The 22,642-nt window shown below is 41.8% G+C and overlaps 1 protein-coding gene, 1 long non-coding RNA gene and 1 other non-coding gene across 5 annotated transcripts in view; 1 reads left to right on the plus strand and 2 right to left on the minus strand.

Annotated features, from left to right (window-relative positions):
• Positions 1 to 7,037, minus strand: part of XIAP (X-linked inhibitor of apoptosis) — a 53,370-nt gene extending 46,333 nt beyond the window's left edge. For 2 of the 3 annotated variants that reach the window (XM_078064775.1, XM_078064777.1), the window contains exon 1: positions 6,917 to 7,037. The gene's annotated coding sequence lies outside the window, so the exon portion shown is untranslated. Of the gene's footprint in view, positions 1 to 6,709; positions 6,850 to 6,916 lie in introns of those variants that run through there. The other variant, XM_078064776.1, reaches the window with a different exon arrangement.
• The window catches only part of LOC118544032 (uncharacterized), a 66,494-nt gene continuing 50,850 nt past the window's right edge, over positions 6,999 to 22,642 (plus strand). The window contains exons 1-2 of the long non-coding RNA XR_013444698.1: positions 6,999 to 7,133; positions 8,472 to 8,555. This is a non-coding gene — a long non-coding RNA (uncharacterized LOC118544032). The remainder of the gene's footprint in view (positions 7,134 to 8,471; positions 8,556 to 22,642) is intronic.
• LOC118521799 (U6 spliceosomal RNA) lies at positions 20,619 to 20,726 on the minus strand. The gene has a single exon (XR_004910307.1). It is a non-coding gene; the product is annotated as a U6 spliceosomal RNA (small nuclear RNA).

Here is a 22,642-nt window from a genome sequence, read left to right on the forward strand (position 1 = left end):
GCTGAAACAAGTTCTTGATAAAAGCCGGTATCTTTTTCTCCAGTAAAAATATTTAGTTTGGGGCAGCTAGCTGGTGGCTCAGTTGTTAAGCGTCTGCCTTCAGCTCAGGTCATGATCTCAGGGTCCTGGGATCGAGCCCTGCATCAGGCTCCCCAGGGAGCCTGCTTCTCTCTCTCCCTCTGTCTGATGCTTCCCCTACTTGTGCTCTCTCTCTCTGTCAAATAAAGAAAGAAAACCTTTAAAAAAAATTTAGTTCTATCTGAAAGCCACTCTGCTGCCCATACACATTTAGGTTTGTTTTCTGTCTGGGTTTGAATTAAAATGACACCAAGTAAAGGAAACTGTCACAATAAGTGACTACAAGCCAAATTAAAACAATACCACATAGTTAATGAGTGTCCGCGTGTTCTCAACTATCTACAAATTCATTTTCATTTCCCTCCATGCAATCATTTTAGCTACATGTAAATATTCTCTCTAACCTACTACAACATGCTGAATGAAACTAAAAAATGTCATCCTATTTAACAGGTCAAAAACTCAACATGAGCTTGTGTGATTCCATGGCCCTTTCTTTTTTTCACCATGTTACCTCTGATAATAACTAAAATATGTATGTGAATTACAATTAGAAGGTTTTCATATGTGGTATCTCATTTAACCTAAGCAACATTATCACAGCCCCCATTTGAAATATGGGGAAACTGTGGTTTTCTGATTGTTACTCATCAAAGATCATATAGTAAATGACAGTCAAAAGTCAAACCCAGTGATTATGACCAATATAGGTCTAAGGAAATTACTCTAAGAATTACTGGCAAAAGGGTTGGTCTGGTGAGGTAGCAGAAAATGTCAGCTCCTTGCCCTTTCAGGGCTTGAAAAATTAGTGGGAGCCATTGAAAGGTAAAGCACATAGCAATATGTGATTATATATATGAGAGGCCTGTGTTATGAGGCCAACAAAATTATCACGAGAGTACTTATAAAAGTTCAAACCACATGTAAGTATTTATAGATTCCAGGGAATGCACAGCAGTACCAGCTTTCCCCAGTTTAAGAAATCAGCCTTAACTCATGCAGTTCAACCTCTGTCTGATCATCTGAGTTCAAGTTATTCCCAGTATGCACAGGTCAACCTGTTTTCACCACGACCCATATCCTTGAAAATACATTATAAAAGCAGATCATGGGGGCGCCTGGGTGGCTTAAGTCATGATCTTGGGGTCCTGGGATGAGCCCTGCAGGCTCCCTGCTCAGCGGGGAGTCTGCTTCTCCCCCTCCCTCGTGCTCTCAGTCTCTGTCTCAAATAAATAAATAAAATCTTAGGTATCCTTAACAAAGATTGGGTACCAATCATACCAAAATCAAATTCCAAAATGTATCAAATATCAGAGCTACAATACCATAATTGAAAATAATAGAAGTCCATGCCAAGTCCTACAAACTTACATAAAATATGCTTTTATCACACAAAGGACAATCTACTACTAAGTATAATCAGAGCACACAAAACCTGTTACTCATAAGTTTGGCCTCAAATTCTTTTGGTAGATACAGTAACTAATCAACAACTGCTTTAATTTCTCAGAGCATAAAAAGTCCTTTGTTTCTAATTATCTAGAAGGCTTTAGAAGTTTTAGTTTTTCTTTTTTCATCTAATACATTCCTTTATAACAAGCAAAGGCATTCAGTCAACAATTTTTTAAAAAGAGTCATTTATTTATTTGAGAGAGAGAGACTGGGTGGGGGGGGCAAAGGAAGAGGGAGAGAGAAACTTAAGCAGACTTGACTCGAGTGTGAAGCCCAACATGGAGCTCAATCCCACAACCCTGAAATCACGACCTGAGCCAAAACCAAGAGCTGGATGCTCAACCAACTGCGCCACCCAGGCGCCCCTCAGTCAATAATTTTTTACCTGGCACTTACTACATGCCAGTCACTGTTAATACAGTGATGTCAGAACTTGGCTCAAAGCAGACGGTGCTCACAGTGTGTTGGTTGGGTTGTCTCAAACTGAAAACCATATTCCTAAGTGCTATCTCAGCGTTTCTCACTTTAGCTCCTCAATTTATTCAAAGATACCAAGTTAGTCAATTTTGATCAAAGCACTACTACAAAAATGTGTCTAAGAGATCTTTTGAAATATAGCATGCAATGGAAGAAAAGCATGACTACCAGAGTGAAAGAAATCTGGATTCAAACCCTACCCCTGCCAACTTAATAGCTATTTGGACCTTAATCAAGTTACTGAACCCTTATGAGCTTCCATAAATTTTCTCTTCTCTGTGCTTTGATAATCCCAGAATGTCAAACCCAGAAGCCCAGTTTCTCCCTCTTCAACTTATTCTATACCCACCCTACAAGATAAAACAGGCCAGCTTTTGGGGTGCCTGGGTGGCTCAGTCGTTTCGGCTCAGGTCATGGTCCTGGGGTCCTGGGATCGAGCCCCACATCGGGCTCCCTGCTCGGCGGGAAGCCTGCTTCTCCCTCTCCCTCTGCCCCTCCCCCAGCTCATGCTCACTCTCTCTCTAATAAATAAATAAAATCTTTAAAAAAAAAAAAAAGAAAACAGGCCAGCTTTTAACACAGTAATGACACATATATCATTCTCATCTCCAACAAATTAAAATTCAAGTACTTAGCATGTGAAATTTTTAAATACTCAAATCATAAAGGCAGAAAAAAATGAAAGTATAATCACAAATTATTAAGGTTTATATCTCCACCTTATTAATTTCTTATCATTTTATTTGAGATACTTATTCCAAACAGATTTTGGATTGTTATGTGGGATTTTTTTTCCTTGATAAAATCTGAGATAATTGGTTAAAAAAAACCTATTATAATGGATTTTAAATCTTTGGCATCAACTAGCCCAAACCTGTTACTTTATAAAATGAAGGAACCAGGGGTGCCTGGGTGGCTCAGTCAGTTAAGCGACTGCCTTCGGCTCAGGTCATGATCCTGGAGTCCCAGGATCGAGTCCCATATCAGGCTCCCTGTTCTGCTGGGAGTCTGCTTCTCCCTCTGACCCTCCCCCTTCTCATGCTCTCTCTCTCTCTCTCTAATAAATAAAATAAAATATTAAACAAAAAAAAATAAATAAAATAAAATGAAGGAACCAGAGCATAGAATAATATACAGGATATGGAGCACCTGGGTGGCACAGTCAGTCAAGTGTCCAACTCTTGGTTTCCAATCAGGCTGTGATCTCAGGGTTGTGAGATCGGGCCCACATCGGCTCTGCGCTCAGCGTGGAGTCTCCTTAAGACTCTCTCTCTCCCAGGGCGCCTGGGTGGCTCAGTTGGTTAAGCGTCTGACTTCAGCTCGGGTCATGATCTCAGGGGTCCTGGGACTGAGCCCCTGCATCGGGTCATCGCTCAGTAGGGAGTCTGCTGGTCTCTCTCTCCCTCTGCCCCTCCCCCTGTTCGTGCTTTCTCTGCTTCTCTCAAATAAGTAAATTAACCTTAAAAGAATATGCAGGATAAATAAAAACTACATTTTAAAAGAACTTTCATGACATAGGAAATCTTCAATATAGAATGTTGAATGAGAAAAAAGGATTACCACCATCTACATACAATATGAGCCTCAACGATAAAAGTAAATATAAAAGAATGGGATTATACTTATTCTCTTTATATTATTCTGAATTTCATAAATTTTCCATAATAAACATATTTATTTTATAATTTAAAATATTCAAAATATTCTGTTTTAAATTAAATGGGATATTTAACTCATAAAAAGCTTTGAAGAAAATAGAAATATGTAGGCACTGGGGCGCCTGGGTGGCTCAGTCATTAAGCGTCTGCCTTCGGCTCAGGTCATGATCCCAGTATCCTGGGATTGAGTCTCCACGGGGAGCCTGCTTCTCCCTCTCCCACTCCCCCTGCTTGTGTTCCCTCTCTCGCTGTCTCTCTCTCTGTTAAAAAAATAAACAAAAAATCTTTAAAAAAAAAAAAAAAAGAAAAAAATCTTTTTTTTAAAAAAAGAAAGAAATATGTAGGCACTGAGGGGTTTAGTGACTTGCTCACAAGCTCACAGCTAAATGGAAACAAAGCCAAGACAAGAACCCAGGCATCAAATCCAGGGCTCTTCTCACTGTACCACATGACCTCTGAGACATGAAAATAGTCACTATTCACCAGGAATTGCACTGGAAGAACTGGTAAAGAGCTGGAAGCCTGGGACTTAAATTTTGTGAGCAATAAATACCTTTTTTCCCCTTAAGCCAAAAAAAAAAAAAAAAAGAGTATTTGTTCAGTATCAGTTTCTTTTACAACTTCTGTTTTTGTCTCCTCAAATCTACTCAGATGACCTTAAACAGTGCTACAGATTACATTTTATAATACTATTACCAGATTAGAACACAGAGATAAAGTTTGAGAACTGACCGCTCATGATAATCTCCCAGCCTCAAGAGAACAAGGACATCTATTTTGCCACATGTCTTTTGAACCCTACACCACATAGTACAATCCCTGGCATATAGTAGGTGCTCAATAAATGTTTATTTTATAAAGCTTAACTTTTTCCCCCTCACATTAGCACTAACTACCTGACTTTTAAATATTAGAACAAACAAAAACAGTAAAATATCAGTTTCATATCGGAGGTATATAAGCATTTACAATATAAAGAATTTATTAAACAAATTAATGTTTATGGGGGCGCCTGGGTGGCTCAGTCGTTAGCTGTCTGCCTTCAGCTCAGGTCATGATCCCAGGGTCCTGGGATTGAGCCCTGCATCGAGCCTGCTTCTCCCTCTCCCACTCCCCCTGCTTGTATTCCCTCTCTCTCTGTGTGTGTCTCTGTCAAATAAATAAATAAAATCTTAAAAAAAAAAAACAAAAAAACCCACAAATTAATGTTTATGACCAAATGTAAGGGGAACATTTATGTTAGTAAAATATTTCAAGCACTATACAAATTAATTGGCAAGTTAATTACAATAATTCTTATCTATTGAAATGGGCCTAACCTTTAGCCAGCATTACTTTTTCTGCCTAGTTGGGAGTCACTGAATGCATTACAAAGCAATAGTTATAAAGGTAGCACAAGGGGTACCGGAGTATCCGGGACTTAGTCCAAGCAGTGCTAATAGGTAGATACATAATTGTGGGCAAATCACTTTCTCCTCTTTTGAGTCCTAGTTAACCTATTCATAAAAAGAAAAGAGTTGAAGTACTAATCACCAGAGACCCTTCCAATCTTAATTTTTAAAAATGATTCTTATCCACAAAGGTTCTACATTCAGATTTTTTCATTGAATCAAATTGGATATCTTGAATGTTACAGTTTGCTATATTATTGGATAACGAAAAGTTTAGCACATTTTCTAAAAATATATAAAGATTAGTAGTAACATATATTCTTTTTACCATCTTATATTAGGGGCAATTGGAGAAAACAAGAAAAGAAATGTGAGCATCTGATAATCAGGCCTGCTTTGCCAGGTGGGCTGACCGGAACCATACTGGATTTTACAATACAGACCACTGATACATAAATGCATATATGTCTTTACATACCATTGATAAACACTTATGTTGATATACATGTAAGTGTGTGAATTTTAAAAATTGTTTCCAATTATAAAATCAATACTTGTTTATGGTAAGAAATTCAACCAGTACATTAGACCACATGTGAAGTGCAGATTAAAAAGCATCCCACCCATCTCCATCCCTCCATTAAATAGCCACTGTTCACATTTTTCTTGTGTCCTTCAAGAAATTATCTGAGCATATTCAAATATGCATATGTACGTGTGTATAAATCTTAACCTAAACTGTTGCCACTTCTTGAATGATGGGGAAAATATCTCAAGCATTGGCTTCATAAACACGTTAAATACATCGAAAGTAGTATCACAGTCGTATGGTACGAAGTGGTATACGCTTCCGAAGTGTGGGGTAGGTTAAATGTTCAATTTCCTTGCTTGGAGGCTATGTGCAGCAGTTGTTCACAAAGAGCGGTAAGCAAGGAGCCAGACAAGCTGGGCTCTAATCTAAGTAGCTGAGTAGCCTTAGGCAAGCCATGAAATCTTCCCGTGCCTTAGTTTCCGCTTTTGTAAAATAAGAAGATTGGACTAAGATCCCTTCCAACTCTAAAATGTTTTAGTCCTAAAATGGCCGTCTTTAAGTGTTCTCTTGACCTGGTTGTAAGAAATCCGAAGTAAAAAAAGAGAAGAAACAAACACTATAGCAACCTCCAGTCTTACAAGAGTACATTTCTATGCGTCATTGACTATCAAGGTCTAGTGTGACAGACCTAGTGACATAATTATATTTGAAAACAAAGTAGTAGATTATTAAAATCGGACAGGTTTTTACAGAGCTTTGATTGACATTTTTCTTTTTTTGGAGGTGGAGGGGGCTGTTGCTTAGTTTCAGCAATAACCACCCCCCTCCTCCCGAAAACAATTAAGTGTATTATGGAGTTAAAATAATGAAACTGAAAGTTAGACTGAATTCTGTTTTACTCACAGAATATGCTGGGGAGGTGACTAGGGCAGCAAAGATTGGAAAGAATTACTAGCTAATTTCCTCTTCCGGAAGCTCTTTGGCTCCTATTCTTTCTGCTTCACAAGCCCTCGCCAGGCACACTCCACCCAGTTCCATACCTGCCACACGCATCAGATTGGGGGGTGGGGAGGGGGCGGTCCCTTTGATCATTAAAAAAAAAGTTCTTTGACTCGATTTACCTTAGGGGTCACAGGGTTTAAGAAGGCACCCGGCCGGCCCGAAGCTACCCACCCACGCCTTCCTTCGGCGCTCCCGGGAACCTGGGCAAGGAGCCGCGGCTGGGCCACCCGCGCCGCACAGGGGCGGCCTTCCCGCCTTCCCCCGCAGCGCGGGGCCCGCGGGGAGGGAGGGGTGAGGAGGAGGAAGCCCGTACAGGCAGTACCCACCGCGCCAGAAGAGCCAGCCCGGATCGCCCGCGGCGCCCTGCGCGGTCCGGAGGGGAGGGTCCTGGAGGAGGGGCGGCCCGAGCCCCAATCTGGAAATGCCAACTCCGCTCTGCGGCCGGGCCCCAGCCTAGAAGGAAACGGAAGTCCCTTCGTCTCCCGCAGGCGCACCCACCAGCCCGCCCATCGCCCGGAGGAGCCCCGAGTCGGGGAACCCGAGGTGCGTCCACGACAGGGCCTCAAACAGACACCGGCCACGGTCGGTCAGTCTCACGGCCCTGGCCGCGCCACGGAGGCCCCCGGCTCCCGGCCCCCGCCCCCGCTAGACTCCTTTTTACCGCCCCCGCGCGGGGACCAGCCTCCCGCCCTGCAAGGCCCCTCCTTCTTCCCCCTCCGCCATTTTCGAACTTACCCTTCAGGCCCTGGCGTCTTTGATTAGTGCTGAGCCCTCCCGGGGTGCAATCAAGGTTCCGCCACTTCCCTGGGTCGGAAGGGGGCAGCCAGGACAATCGAAGCCCTCGTCCCCCCCCAACCCCCCCCCAGCTGGAAGCCAGAACCTGACCTAGCAAATGCGCCTGCGCAGTGGGTACCTCGCAGTCCCCGCCCCCAGCTCAAGCGTTTCCTCTTTAGCCTCGAGGTGTTTTTTTTTCCCACGCTTTTACCTGCTGGGCTCTGGTGTTGACCAGTTGGGGAATAGAGGTAAAATTAAGGATGAAAAGAGAGCGAACAAGTTGAGTTCTCACTGTAGACCTGGCACTGTGATAGGCGTATGACGTTTCTTTGTTGTTATTTTGACAACCCTGTAAGATAGGCACTCTCTTATTAAACCCATTTTACAGAGGAATTTGAAGCCCAGAGAGGATAAGCCCCTCCACTAGCATGCAGCTAATAAATGAGGGAACTGAGGTTAGAATATGGTCTGTGCCCTAGATGGGAAGGATAAAAGGAAAAAGACATTCAGTTGGGACAGGAAGGGGATCGAGAGATAAAGGAAAATGAATAGGGAAGAAATTAGAAGGCAGGGAAACCGGAAATCTGGTACATAAAATGCTGATCATATCCTGGATTTATTTCAAGTATGCTGTAAGATTGTCAAACAGACAAATGAATTTTGTTTCACAAACTTGGGCTCCCTAATATGCTAGCGTAGTGACATGAGAGGTTCTGAATGAGTGTTTCATTTCAAGAGGAAGAATTTGAGTATCACCTGCATCCTCAAATGATGCTGCTCTTCTTGAAAAGGGAACTTGGAGGGAGGAGAGACGAGACTTCTTTTTGGTTGTTAGGCTTTTGCTAAATATTATCCCCTCCGATCCTCTTTTACTGTCATAGCTCTGAGAATCTCACATCTGACTTACGGCAGTAATAGGAATTGCAAAGCAAATAGTTATCTCATTTAATTCTCACAGCAATCTTATGAAATACGTAACTACCATTATTTCCATTTTACAGATGAAGACACTGAGGTTTAGAGAGTTTAGGTGGCTTGCCCAGAGTCACACTGCTAGTACGTGTGGGAGCTGCAACACTGATTCAAACCTAGATCTTCTGATTACAGGTGTGTCTGACCATTACCTGGTCTCCTGACTGGCCTCTCTATCCCTAGGACTGGTCCCCTGCAGTACAGCCTGCACAAGGCCATGTGAGTTAAACCCTTCAACACTACTTCCCGGATAATGTTAAAACTCCTTAGCTTTATGTTCACTCTTCCCTTGGGCACCCTACTGTCAACTAAAAGAAAACCATCCTCAAAGTAGGATAGTAAATGCTTTATTCGTTGTCTTACTGGGTACTATAGCCTGGGAAAACAGTCTTTCAGATGGCTCTGAAGAACTGCTCCGAAGCTCGTTAGCTACCGGGGATTATATATACAAAAGGGGAAAAGGGTATGCTTGCTTGCAAGCAGCTGTCCAAATACTTGTGCATCAAAAGGTATAATTTGTTACGGTTGTAAAAATTAAGGTTTAAAAGATATTAAGGTTTATTGATTTCCACATAGACACAAGAAAGACCCTTAGGTCTTCTTAATACTTTAGGTTTCTATCATATCTGATTGTTTATTGGTTGCCTGTCTCTGCTTAATTGGTTTTCCGGTTCTTCCTGTTTTTGATTCTTCCTTGAGGTCGCTTGAGATGGTCATAGAAGGCTGTCATCAGTCATCGCCTGCAGTTTTAGTGCACACTACCTATCTTCTAACAAAATGCAACTATGAACTGTGCGCCTGCCCATCCCCAGCTTTCCTGCCTTCCATTCATTTACTCACATGTCTCAAGGGTAGAAAGACTGCCCTTACTCAAAGCCTTCTCTGATTCCTTTAGCTGGAGGTCATCTCTTCTTCCTCCTCTGAACTCTCTTGACACTTGAATTTTTGTTTTTGGTTTTGTTAGCACCTTTTCAAAATTGTAATTAAATGTATGTAACATAGGGGCGTCTGGCTGGCTCAGTCAGTGGAGCATGCAACTCTTAATCTCGGGTTGTGAATTCCAGCCCCATGTTGGGCAAAGAGATCACTTAAAAAAAAAGTATATAACGTAAAATTTACCATTTTAACCATTTTTAAGTATACAGATCAGTGGCATTGAGTACCTCCAGAACTTTTTCATCTCACTTGGCACTTGAATTTGTGCCTTTGTTATGGATCGTAGTGCTTTCTGCCATGTAATATAGCTATTTGTGTACATGTCTTATCTCACCTATACCTTAAGTTCATTTATGGTAAAATCTATGTCTAACTCATTTTTGTAATTTCTCCCAAACTCTTGGAGTCATCTTTAATCCGCCCCCCACTCTCCTATCCCACATCCAGTTCATCAGCAAATCCTGTCCATCTCAATTTTCAGAATAGATCCAGAATCCCACCAATTCTCATCGACACCATTATAACCCTGGTCTCTCTCTCTTTTGCACTTTAGCTTCCTCGCTGGTTTTCCAGCTTACATCCTTGCCCCTCTCCACTCTGTTCACACAAGCAGCCAGAGCTGTCCTAATAAGTCAGCTCATTGTCATTTATCTGCTCAAATCCCTTCAATGGCTCTCCATTTCACTCAGGGTAAAAGCTACAGATGTGTAATGACCTACAGAGGCTGTTGTAGCCAGCCACCAGGATGATCTCTAACGATCTTTGCCTCTTGCTCTTCATGCCCTTGGCTAGTTGTCTTCTACAGTGAACTAGAGCTGACCTGTGTAAACTAATAGAATACTGTGGAAGTGATGGCATATGATTTAAAAGCCTAGGTCATAAAAGGCATTGTGGTCCCTGCCTCCCTCTCTCTTGGATTGGTTGCTCTGTAGGAAGCCAGCTGTTATGTCATGAGGATACTCAAACAGCATGTAGAGAGGGCCACACGGGGAAAACCTGAGTCTTCCCCTTCTTCACATCTCCTCCTCCCTCACCACCAGCAAACACCAACCTGTCAACCACATGAGTGAGCCACCTTGGAAGAGGATTCTTCAGGCCCAGACTTCAGATGACTGCAACCTCTTGAAACCCAAAGCTAGAACCACCCAGCCAAACCACTCTTAAATTCCTGTGTATTGCTGTTCTAAATAGCTAAATTTTACTTACTTGTTTTTATTTTTTTACATAATCTCCACGCCCAATGTGGGGCTCAAACTCATGACCCCGAGATCAAGAGTCCCATGTTCCACCGACTGAGCCAGTCAGGTACCCCTTAAATAGCTAAATTTTAGGGCAATTTGTTACCCAACAGTAGTTAACTAATACAAAGGCTCTACACAGTCAGGGTCCTTGTACCTTTATGTCTTCATCTCCTATTCTTTCCCCTTATTCCTTTAGCTTTCCTGCCTCAGGGCCTTTGGACTTGCTATTCACTCTGCATGGAACACTTCCCCCAGATATATCCATGGCTTGTCCTTCAAGTCTTTGCTTAATTGTAAACTTCTCAAAAAAAAAAAAAATTGTCACCTTCTCAATAAGGCCTACCATGACCACCGTATTTGAAATTACAACTTCTCTCATAGCGTTGTCAATCTCCCCTGCTCTACTTTTTTCCCCCATGGCATCTATCACTTTGGAACATACTATATGGTTATTTTTTAAAAGATTTTATTTGAGAGACAGAGTGAGAGAGAGAGAAAACGAATGGTGGGCAGGGACAGAGGGAGAGGGAGAGGCAGACTCCCTGCTAAACAGGGAGCCCGAAGTAGGGCCCGATCCCAGGACCCTGGGATCATGACCTGAACTGAAGGCAGACACTTAACCGACTGAGCCACCCAGGCACCCCGATTATTTTCTTTATTGTGTTTATTTATTGTATGTCTGCTACCAACCCCTACTAGACTATAAGCTCCAAGAGGACAGGAATTTTTATTTTGTTCACTGATCTAGCCCAAGTACTTCTTAGAACAGTGTCTGGCACAGGGTAGGTACTCAGAAGATATTTGTTTAATGAGTGAATAAAAATTTCATAAACACGCCAGACCCTTGGTAAGTATTTGTTAGGTGAATTATCAGTTGGGAGATGTGACCAACAAAGGCAGATATAGCTGATACAGCTGGGGTATGGTGTTTAGGTTTTATATGAAGGGACACAAGAGGGGTGATGTTACAAAAATACAATCTATATAGAGAGGTTACTCTTGTCTGTAAAAGGATGTTTTGTTGTAATTGTTTTTGGTCGAGGAGAAGGAATATTTAGAGAGGAAAAGAACGAAGGTATATTAGCTTGAACCATATGAAATTGCCAATGTTAAACCATTGCCAAATACTCCAAACAGCAACTTAATATGGAGAAAGGAAAATAGATAGCATAAAGACGCAGCAGAACTGAGAAAGAGATGGAATCAAGCATGAGTAGTGGCATTAACCTTGAATAGGAAAAAGGATACATCCTTAGAGGCTAAAAGTGATGAGATGTAGATAAGTAGAGAAGAATCTTGAGGGTGGTCACCACACCTCAGTGGCAGCTGGATTCCGTGGAAAGTAACATGTGTAGTTATCTGCTGAGAGGAAAAGCCAAGGTTTAGCACTAAACACTTCGCAAATGCAGTTGTAATTGGAAGCCCAACTAAATCAAGAGCAGGGTTGTTTTGAGTGAAGGAAGGTGGGGTGAGCCCTGACTTCCAGGCATTGCCCCCAGAGCTATGTACTTTCTGGCAGGAAGGAGTACACACCTGCATAGGCTTACTCTTGACTCATCACCAGAGAACAGCCTCTGTGAAGGTCATTCATGCTGAACAGTGTTTATCAGCAGCACCTGCCCCGCAGTCTCCTGACCTGCTCAGGTGTCTTGATCACTAACCTCTCCCTCCCTCCTTGCTGCCAGAAAGACTGCAACTGTAATTTCCTCTCTTTTGAGCAGTCATAGAGATGCCTGCCCTTATCTCGTGCCCGCAAAACTAGCATCTCCAGCCAGCCCTCCCTTTTTTCCTTTGCTTTTATCTTCCAGGACTCAGTCATACAGAAGAGACTTTTTGCTTGTTTGAGGTAGGGACAGAAGAGCTCGCTCTCAACTTAAGCTAACGGAAAATTCCGCCTGGGCTTTCTAATCTATTCCTTTGGTTGTACACAATGTATTCAGTCTGCAAAAGTCCAACAACAACGTCAAGGTCAGGATATTGTCATGGTTATCTGGAGAAGGGTGGAGGTGAAAGCTACAGGAGTTGAGGTCCAGGAGAGGCGCTAGCACGTTGGCGGTATCATCACCCAGGATGGTAATGGGATTTGTGTTCAGGGAGGGAGACTAGGAGCCAAAGGCCACAGATGTCAATAGATGTGAGGAAGTGTCCTGAATGTAGATAGATAATAATTGTTAGCATTTCCTGAGAGTTTACCATATGCCAGGCACTGTCTTAAGTCTCTCATAATCCTCTCAGTAACCCTATAAGTTAAGTGTTCTTTTTATTCTCATCTTGACTCAGAACCTAAAATGGTGCCTGGCATATGGTAGATACTCAAGCCAGATCAGGTCACTCCTCTGCCGAAAACCCTGCGATGGCATCTCACTTGGTAGAGGCAAGCACAGAGTGCTGTGGGAATCTAGAGGAGAGCTCTAGAAGCGGGGGGAGGGGGAAGAGTGAATCAGAGCTGGCTGTACACGGACTTCAGAAGGACAACCAAGAGTTAGCTAGCTGACATGGTGGGAGAAAGGCATTCTAAGGGGCACCTGGGTGGCTCAGTCGTTAAGTGTCTGCCTTCAGCTCAGGTCATGATCCCGGGGTCCTCGGATTGAGCCCCGCATCGGGCTCCCTGCTCCGCAGGAAGCCTGCTTCTCCCTCTCCCACTCGCCCTGCTTGTGTTCTCTCTCTCGCTGTGTCTCTCTCTGTCAAATAAATAAATAAAATATTAAAAAAAAGAAAGGCATTCTAAGCAGACGTGTCAGCTGATGTGCTGACTCATGGAGGTAGAACAAAACAACATGCAGTTGGAGAATGGCAGTTAATGCCTTATGGCCAGAGTGTAGCCGCTAACATTTACTGAGTGTTTTTTATGTTCACATTGTGTTCAGTGCCTTACATAGATGATCACATTTAATCATCATGCAGCTCTAGGGAGGTGATATTATTATCCCCATTTTACAAGTAAGACAACTGGGGACAGAGAGGTTAGGTTGCCCAAGGTCTCAAAACTAGTAAGCCGGAGGTGTGGGTAGGTGGTAATGGGGGGATGGATGGAGCCTGACAAGAGACCCGAGGCTCTAGAGAGGTAGTCAGGGCCCAGATAAAATCCTTGTATATTAGTCTACTCGAGCTGCCATAATAAAATACCACAGACCGGTGGCTTACACAACAGAAATTTATTTTCTCACGGTCCTGGAGGCTTGAAGTATGAGTTCAAGGTGTTGGCAGGTTCACATCTGAGGTCTGTCCCCTAGGCTTGCAGATGGCCGTCTTCTGTGTCTTCCCGCTAGGTATGTCTGCGTCCTAATCTCTTCTCAATAAAGGCATCTGTCGTATTGGATTAGGGCACACCCTAATCACCTCATTTTAACTTAATTACCTCTTCCAAGGCCTTATCTCCAAATGCAGTCACATTCTGAGGTACTGGGGGTTAGGACTTCAACATGAATTTTGGGGGGAATACAGACCAGTCTGTAACACCTTGCATGGTACATTAAATCGTTTGGCCTCTATCATATAAGTCAGTGCTTCCCCAACCTGATGGTGAACCAGAATCACTTGAACAGCTTTTTGACACTACTAATTCTTGGATACTCCCCACTCCCGTGATTCAGAGTCAGGAAAGCTAAGCTATGTTTGGGGGAAATGTAAAGCTTCCCCACAGGCTCCAGCTGATTCTGGTGCTGTGTCTATCTGGGCTATGTTTTGGGGAAATCTCAACTCCAGGCTGATTAGAGACAGAAATGTGAAAGGCAAAAGTTTGACATTTTAAAAAATTTTATTATTATTTTTATCGAGAGAGAGAGAGAGAATAAGCACGAGCGGGGGGGAGGGTCATAGGGAGAGAGAGAGGGAAAGCGGACCCTGAGCTCATGACCTGAGCCAAAACCAAGTCGATGCTAAACCAACTGAGTCACCCAGGTGCCCCCAAACTTTGACATTTTTAAAGAAAATACAAGAGAGGGTGCCTGGGTGGCTCATGTCAGTTAAGCGTCTGCCTTCAGCTCAGGTCATGATCCCAGGGTCCTGGATCGAGCCCCACATTGTTGTCAGGCTCCCTGCCTGCTTCTCACTCTGTTCCTCTTCCCTGCTCCTGTTCTTTCTCTCAAATAAATAAATAAAGTCTTTAAAAAAAATAAGAAATAAAGAAAATACAAGAGAATATAATTTCATCATAGGGTAGGAAATGATTTCTTAGACCACTGGTTTTCATGCTGTTTGCTCTCATATCCCTCAAAGAATTTTGAAAAATTATGGATCCACTTTTACATGTTTAATGTGACATAAAAATGTTTTCGTTATAAGTTAAGATAATTACAAAGGATGTAATTTCCAATATATTATAAATGGTGGCATAAAAACCAAATCTATCACTATTTTAAATGAAATCTAAATACCATAATGATTTGATACCCACTGTCATCCATTTGAAAATTAAAGGGATAAGCTCTTCTTTAATAGCCAGAAAATTTTTATCTATTTTTGTCTTTAATTCATTTTTCCGTTCCACTTCCCCCATAGAATTTTATCTTGGTGTGATATATTTTTATGCTTAAAAGTCCTTTATTGATCACCCTGTCATATTTCTTTGTAGCAAAAATGTGAATATAAAACAATTTCTTAGCAAATGTCCTATAAACATATTCTTAGCTATTAAAAAAATTTCTCTGGATTGAGTTATTTGTAACTGTTATTGGTATAAAATTGCTCAAAACATAAATTTTTTTATACATTTTGATAAATGAATGGAAAACATCAAAGTCAAATTTTATTGGAAATGCACCCTTGAATGAGCTGGATTTTTTTCCCCCTCCCATGTACTTATGGATGGATGAATACAACCTGTTGCTGGAATGAGAGTTCAGTTTCAATTCTATTTTTGTTTTTATGAGGCACTGAGAAAATTGTTCAAACATGTAAGCATCTGAAAATATAAACAGTATTGTAATAGCATCGTAATTTAACTATTTGAGCTCTTTCTGAGTTGTTTGCCAAAAATCACATAGTGATCTATCAGAAATGTCTTTTTATGATCTCTTGTCTGGCTACTTGATTAGATTTTCCTTCAAATTTGTTGAAAGCAAAGGATTGGAAACCACCTGACTTGTAAAAGAATTTGTTACTCATTCATTAGAGTTATTCGCTTTCTCACCTTCTAGGAACTATACTAAAAAGGCTTTTTAGGGGCGCCTGGGTGGCTCAGTTATTAAGCGTCTGCCTTCGGCTCAGGTCATGATCCCAGGGTCCTGGGATCGAGCCCCGAATCGGGCTCCCTGCTCAGCGGGAAGCCTGCTTCTCCCTCTCCTACTCCCCCTGCTTGTGTTCCCTCTATCGCTGTGTCTCTCTCTGTCAAATAAATAAAAAACTTTTTTTTAAAAAAAAAAGGCTTTTTAGATGACTAGTAACTGTACCTCTTTACTTTTTCACTGAGTGGTAACTTATTTAACCTGATATACTCAGAAAGGGTTGGAAAAATTAAGATATTGTTAATTTGAATGAATATTTGCCAATATAGAATTTTAAAATAAATGCTTCTATTTTGTCTTGAGCTTTAAATATATTTTCATATAGTTTTTGAAGCTACTGATCTGAGTTTATTCAATTTATAGAAAATGCCCACTATATAATCTAACTGGCAGTCCTATTCATCATAAAAAAAAGTCAAATAAGACTTATTTTGTTTTAAAAAGTCTGACTTTTTTTTCCAGTTCAAATAAAAACGTGTTAATGCATTCCTTGTAACAACTATTTCAATTCTGAATTCTAATTCTAAGATAGATGAGGCAGAGCCTTGCCATGAATTTGTTGCCTGGATGATACAAGGCACTGCCACCCACAGCTCTCATCGCTTTGTTCTCATGGACCTGTCTCTCAGGAGCAGAAAAAGACACGAGACTTTGACTAGAGGAAGCTTCCTCAGCATCTACTTGGTTTTTTTTAAGATTTTATTTATTTATTTGAGAGAGAGAGACAGATAGTGACAGAGACAGTGAGAGAGAGCGAGCACAAGCGGGGAGGAGAGGGAGAAGCGGGCTCTCACCGAGCAGGGAGCCTGACATGGGACTCGATCCCAGAACCCAGAACCCCAGATCCCAGAGATCATGACCTGAGCCGAAGGCAGACGCTTAACCAACTGAGCCACCCAGGCATCCAGCATCTACTTGTTTTAAACAAGTAAAAAAATTGATAGAATTGTATACAAATGTCCATATCCTTGGCACCTAGATTCTGTAATTAGCATTTTGTTATGTTCACTTTAATACCTCTTTTTCTGTCTACCCATTGTTGGGGTGGAAGGCCTCCTGCTGCCCTGTGGTCCTTCGAAGTGGACTTAGAATCAAATTATCATGAGACGGATTGACGGGAGAAAACCAAATTTAATAGGCGTACGTATAGTAAATCTACAGACCTGGAGATTCCAAAGACAGTGAGGCAACATGAAGCTTACGTGAACTAAGGAGAGGTCTGAGGATACAAAGAGGAGAAGGCCATTAGCAGGAAGGTGAAGGGAGATGTTTAGAAAAACAAGGTTGTCCTATTTTGCAGGTTAAGTTCCTTACATAAAGGGGAGTTCCTGTTAATAGCTCTCTTCCTGGGGCACCTGGGTGGCTCGGTTGTTTGGGCATCTGCCTTCGGCTCAGGTCATGATCAGGGAGTCCCAAGATAGGTCCACATTGGGCTCTGTGCTCCGCAGGGAGTCTGCTTCTCCCTCTGCCCCTCCCCCAACTCGTGCTCTCTCTCTCTCTCTCTCTCTCTCTCTCTCTCTCTCGCTCTCTCGCTCTTTCTCTCTCTCAAATGGATAAATGAAATCTTTAAAAAAAAAATAGCTCTCTTCCTGGTACAGGCTCTGCTTTCCAATGTAAATTTAGGCCGTTGTGGGGAACCCAGAGAGCCTTTCCTGCATCTCCTAGGTTTTGGTTACTTTTAAGTCGAAATAATCTTTATGCCAAAGTGGCCCATCTTGGGGTAGCCTGCCTTGGGCCCCTATACCCTTCATTAACCCATGTTATGTTTTTATGCATTTTGAAGTAAGTTTCAGACATTAGTACACTTCACTCCTGAAAACTTCAACATGCATGTTATTTGCTGTTGTGTTTTTTTGTTTGAAGTAGAGAATCTTCATTCCCACCCCAGAAGCAACCACTGTTCTGTTTTCACTAGGAATTCATTTTCCCTGTTTTATAATTTCATATAAATACAGTATGTACACTTTTAACACCAATACTTTGATTTGCCCCTTTGGCTCACCAGATGTTTTATACTTAAGGGAATGAACAATACTAAGATTCATACTGGGGAAAAGGGATATAGGCATTTGTGAAAGGAAAGGTGGAAAAGGAGACCTAGAGTGAGGCCACCACACAGGCATTCTGAAATATTTCACTTTTAGGAAAGAATAGATATGGCAATTGGGAATCTAGAACTTAATTCCTTCAAAGCCGTCCATACTCTTAAACACCTTAAAAGTCTTCACATACCTTCAGGGAATATGTACCCTAGACCAAAGATCACTGTCCTAGACAAGGTGCATAAAGTACAACTGTAAAAGAAAAAAATTAGTAAATTCGACAGTGTTAAAAATTAAAACTTCTATATAAGAATAGATACTATAAACAAAGAGAAGAGAAGATATTTACAACATGTAAGAAATATGTAATTAGCATCCAGAATAAAAAGAGCGCTTCTTGGGGTGCCTGCGTGGCTCAGTCAGAAGAGCATGCAACTCTTGATCTTGGGGTTGTTAGTTCGAGCCCCATGTTGGGTGTAGAGGTGACTTAAATAAATAAAACTTAAAGAGAGCTGCTTTTTTAAAAGATATTTATTTGAGAGAAAGTGTGCTTGGAGGAGGGGCAGAAGGAGAGGGAGAGACAGAATCTCAAGGAGACTCCACACTGTGCACAGAGCCCAATGCAGGGCTCCATCTCTCGATTCATGAGATCACGACCTGAGCTGAAACCAAGAGTCAGATGCGCAACTGACTGAGCCACCCAGGTGTCCCGAGAGCTGCTTCATAAAGATAAAAGATTAAAGACAAACAGCTTAACAGAAAAATGAACAAAAGATAAAAGTAGATAATATATACAGTAAAATATGGCTAATATGAAAATATGTTTGGCGTGCCTGGCTGGCTCAGTTGGAAGAACATGCAACTCTTGATCTGGGGGTGGTGAGTTCAAGACCCACGTTGGGTGTAGAGATTACTTAAATAAACTTTAAAAAAAGAGAAAATATGTTCAGTTTCACTAGTAATCAGAGACATGCAGATTAAAACAATAAAAACCCAAGAGAGATGAAAACATTTGTCCACAAAAATACTTGACAAGAATGTTCGTAGCAGCCTTATTCATAATAACCCCAAACTGAAAAGAGACTAGGTGTCTATCACCAGAAAAATGGATAAACAAACTGTGCCATATTCATACAATGGAATTCTACTCAGCGACAGAAAGGAACAAACTAGGGGCGTCTGGGTGGCTCAGTTGGTTAAAGCATCTTCTTTTGGCTCAGGTCATGATCCCAGGGTCCTGGGATCGAGTCCCGAGTAGGGTTCTCTGCTCAGCAGGGAGCCTGCTTCTCCCTCTCGCCCTGCTTGTGCTCTCTCTCTCTCTCTCTCAAATAAATAAAGTCCTAAAAAAGAAAAGGAACAAACTAGTGATAGAGGCAAACACATGTATTAATCTCAAAAACATGCTGAGTGAAAGAAATTGTCCACAAAAAGTGCATATTGTATCTAGAAGAGACAAAACTAATCATGGAAAAATCAATCAGAGCAGTGGTTACCTGGTGGAAGTGGGAGCAGGGGTTGGCCTGGAGAGAAATTAGGGAGCTTTCTAGCGGTGATGGTAATGTTCTATATTTTTACAGAGGTCTGGGTTACATGTGTATGTGCATTTGTTAGAACTCAGCAAATACATATTCATGGTTTGGGCATTCCACTGTGTATATATTTTACCTTAAAAATCTGTAAGCAGGGACACCTGAGTGTCTCAGTCGGTTAGGCGTCTGCCTTGGGCTCGGGTCATGATCCCAGAGTCCTGGGATTGAGCCCTGCATCAGACTCCTTGCTCAGCAAGGGAGCCTGCTTCTCCCTCTCCCTCTGCCCCTGCTCATGTGTGCTCTCTCTCTCTCTCGCTCACTCTGTCTCTCAAATAAATAAATAAAAATTAAAAAAAAAATCTGTAAGCAAATGTTGAACTCTTGTCAATGATATGCATGATGAAGTGTTTAGAGGTGAAGTATAAAGATGGTTTCAATTTATTTACTTTCAAATACATAACAGAATATGATGAATTGAATTATGGATGGAGGGATGGATAGATACGTGATAAAGCAAATATGACAAAATGCTCATGTAGCCACCACCTGAATTCACTGCATAATTTTTTAAACTTCTTTTTTTTGTTTTAAAGATTTTATTCATTTATTTGACAGAGAGACATAGCAAGAGAGGGAACACAAACAGGGGGAGTGGGAGAGGGAGAGGGAGAAGCAGGCTTCCCGCCGAGCAGGGAGCCCAATGTGGGCTCAATCCCAGGACCCTGGGATCATGACCCGAGCCAAAGGCAGAAGCTTAACAACTGAGCCACCCAGGCACCCCTTTTTTAAACTTTATGTTTAAATTTCTTTTTGTAATAAAATGTTAGGAAAAAAGCAGTAATGAGATACTATCTTACACCCATCAGATTGGCAGAAACGAGAACTGACAGTGTTGTGTGAAGATGTGGTAAAATGTGGTGGAAGTAAAAACTGGTACAACCACCTTGGAGAGTAATTTAGCAATATCAAATAAAGCTAAAGATGCTCATATTTTATGACTTAGAAATTCCACTTCTAGTATATAACCTAGAGTTTCATGTGCCCAATAAGATATGTGCAAAATGTTCTTTGCAGCATGGTTCCTCCTAATTTTTTATTTTGAAATATTTAAGATATTAAGTTGTAAGAATCATACAACGAATACCTCTATGCCCTTTATCAATTGTCAGCATGTTGCCACATTTGCTTTATCTGTGTGTAAATATACATTATTTTTTTCCTGAATCATTTGAGAGTAAATTGCACGGACTCCCTGAATACTTCAGCATGTGTTTCCTTTTTTTTTTTTTTTTTTTAAATAAGGATCTTTAAAGATATGGAACGCGTCACAAATTTGCGGTTCATCCTTGTGCAGAGGCTGTGCTCAGTCTTCTCTGTGTCGTTCCAGTTTTAGGGTACGTGCAGCTGAGGTGAGCGCAGCACGTGTTCCCTAGAGCAGAAGCATTCTTCCAGAGAACCACAATACAACAATCCCACTCATTTTACCATTTGTTATAACGCTATTATGACTTATAATCTGTATTCAAATTTCTCTAATTATTGTAATGGTGTCTTTTCGAGGTGTTTAAAACTCCATCTAGAAGCCACTCAAATGTCACAGATTGTATTTAGTTGTCACTTCATTTAGTGTCCAGTAAAGTTCCACAGCCTTTTTTTTGTGTGTGTGTGCCTTTCAGGACATTGACTTTTGAAGAGCCTAGGCAAATTGCTTTGCGGAATGTTCTTTTGTTCGGATTTGCAACCTTTTAAAAAAGGGGAGCCAATTAGTTTCTTGGCCCCTCACTTAGTGTCAGAAACAGCAACAGCTTCCACTGGGTAGAAGGATGCTGACCTCGTCAGTGGAATCAGCTGTAGCCTCAACCCATCATGCTTTGGATGTAATCACCCCTTGGTTGTGTGGAATGGCTCAAGGCTTGTCAAGCTTACACATGAGACAAGGCAAGGCCAAGGCCTGACTGATTTGGCTGGTAAAGAGACAGCAGGTCACTTCTAGACTTAGACATTTTCTTTTTTTTTTTAAGATTTTATTTATTCATTTGACAGAGGCACAGCGAGAGAGGGAACACAAGCAGGGGGAGTGGGAGAGGGAGAAGCAGGCTTCCCACGGAGCAGGGAGCCCGATGTGGGGCTCGATCCCAGGACCCCGGGATCATGACCTGAGCTGAAGGCAGACTCTTAACGTCTGAGCCACCCAGGTGCCCCTCTGCAGCTCTATTCCGAAGGCATAGCATAGAGAGCTTCATATCCTATCAAAACCAGAGAGGTGATAAGAAACTGTCTCATGACAGCCTCCCAGAAAAGATAGGGAGGTGAGTGGGAGACGACCTCCTTACAGACCTCCCATGCTCTTGTGTTTCAGGAGGCTCACAAGGCATTCTGCCACAACTCAGATAGTTCAAGCCTTTGCCTGCGTGGATCTGTGCAGTGTCACCACGGGAGAGCCATTTCCATAATAAGGCTATTTCTCTATTGACAATGGCTAGAAACAGTAGCAGCGGTGAATGCAAGGACTCAAGCCTCTCTTGCGTGATCTGGCATTGACCTGGATCGATCATGATTTGGAGGAATTCCAAGTTCAGATTTTTTAGGTAACTGGATGTATGAGGTTAGTTCCTAGAATCTTTATGTTGTCCTAGAAATAGATTCATTTCCCTTTGCCACACTGCCAAGGGAGAGAACGGATTAGTGGTAGTTCACAAGTTTGGCTATTATGTTAATTGCAGTACGCTTTACTTTTTATTATTTTGTCCTTTCTAGAGCGTAGGCTCCATTTTCTCAATTAGTTCTTCGGGTTTTCTTTAGAAATTCCTAAGCAAAACTCTCTGTGTTAAGGAAAGAGCTCTCAACTGGTGGTTGGGTCTAAATAATGGTTGCAGCAAGGTTTCTGTCCAGAGAGAGCACACTAAGTCAGCACTTCTACTTCAGGATGGTGTCTGAACAAGGCCCATTCCTGTTTGGGTATGCCACATGTTACAAGGCATTAGGAAAAATTAAGACTAACATTCAAAAAGTCAATAACCCACAGGAAGCCTGTGGACTCTTTTCAACATAACGTATTGGAAGCCTGAGAAAATGTATGCCAATGATCAAAAATACTAGGCACTTGGGACATAAAATATGCAGCTGGGTTAGTTGGCAAAGTCAAAGAGGCTATTGTAAGGGGGGGGGGAAGGCATCTTTCAAAAAATGGAAATATAGCTTCTAATGAGGAGAAAAGGGAAGTCTGGAAAAATATGGCAGCTCAGATACAAAGTAGAAATTACATGGGCTAAAAAAGAATGAGGAGTTCTTTGCCAGGGACTCTAAAGCTCCTCTCTGAAATATATCCGGGAG

The sequence above is a fragment of the Halichoerus grypus genome, chromosome X (genome assembly GCF_964656455.1).
Source record: "Halichoerus grypus chromosome X, mHalGry1.hap1.1, whole genome shotgun sequence".
NCBI lineage: Eukaryota > Metazoa > Chordata > Mammalia > Carnivora > Phocidae > Halichoerus > Halichoerus grypus.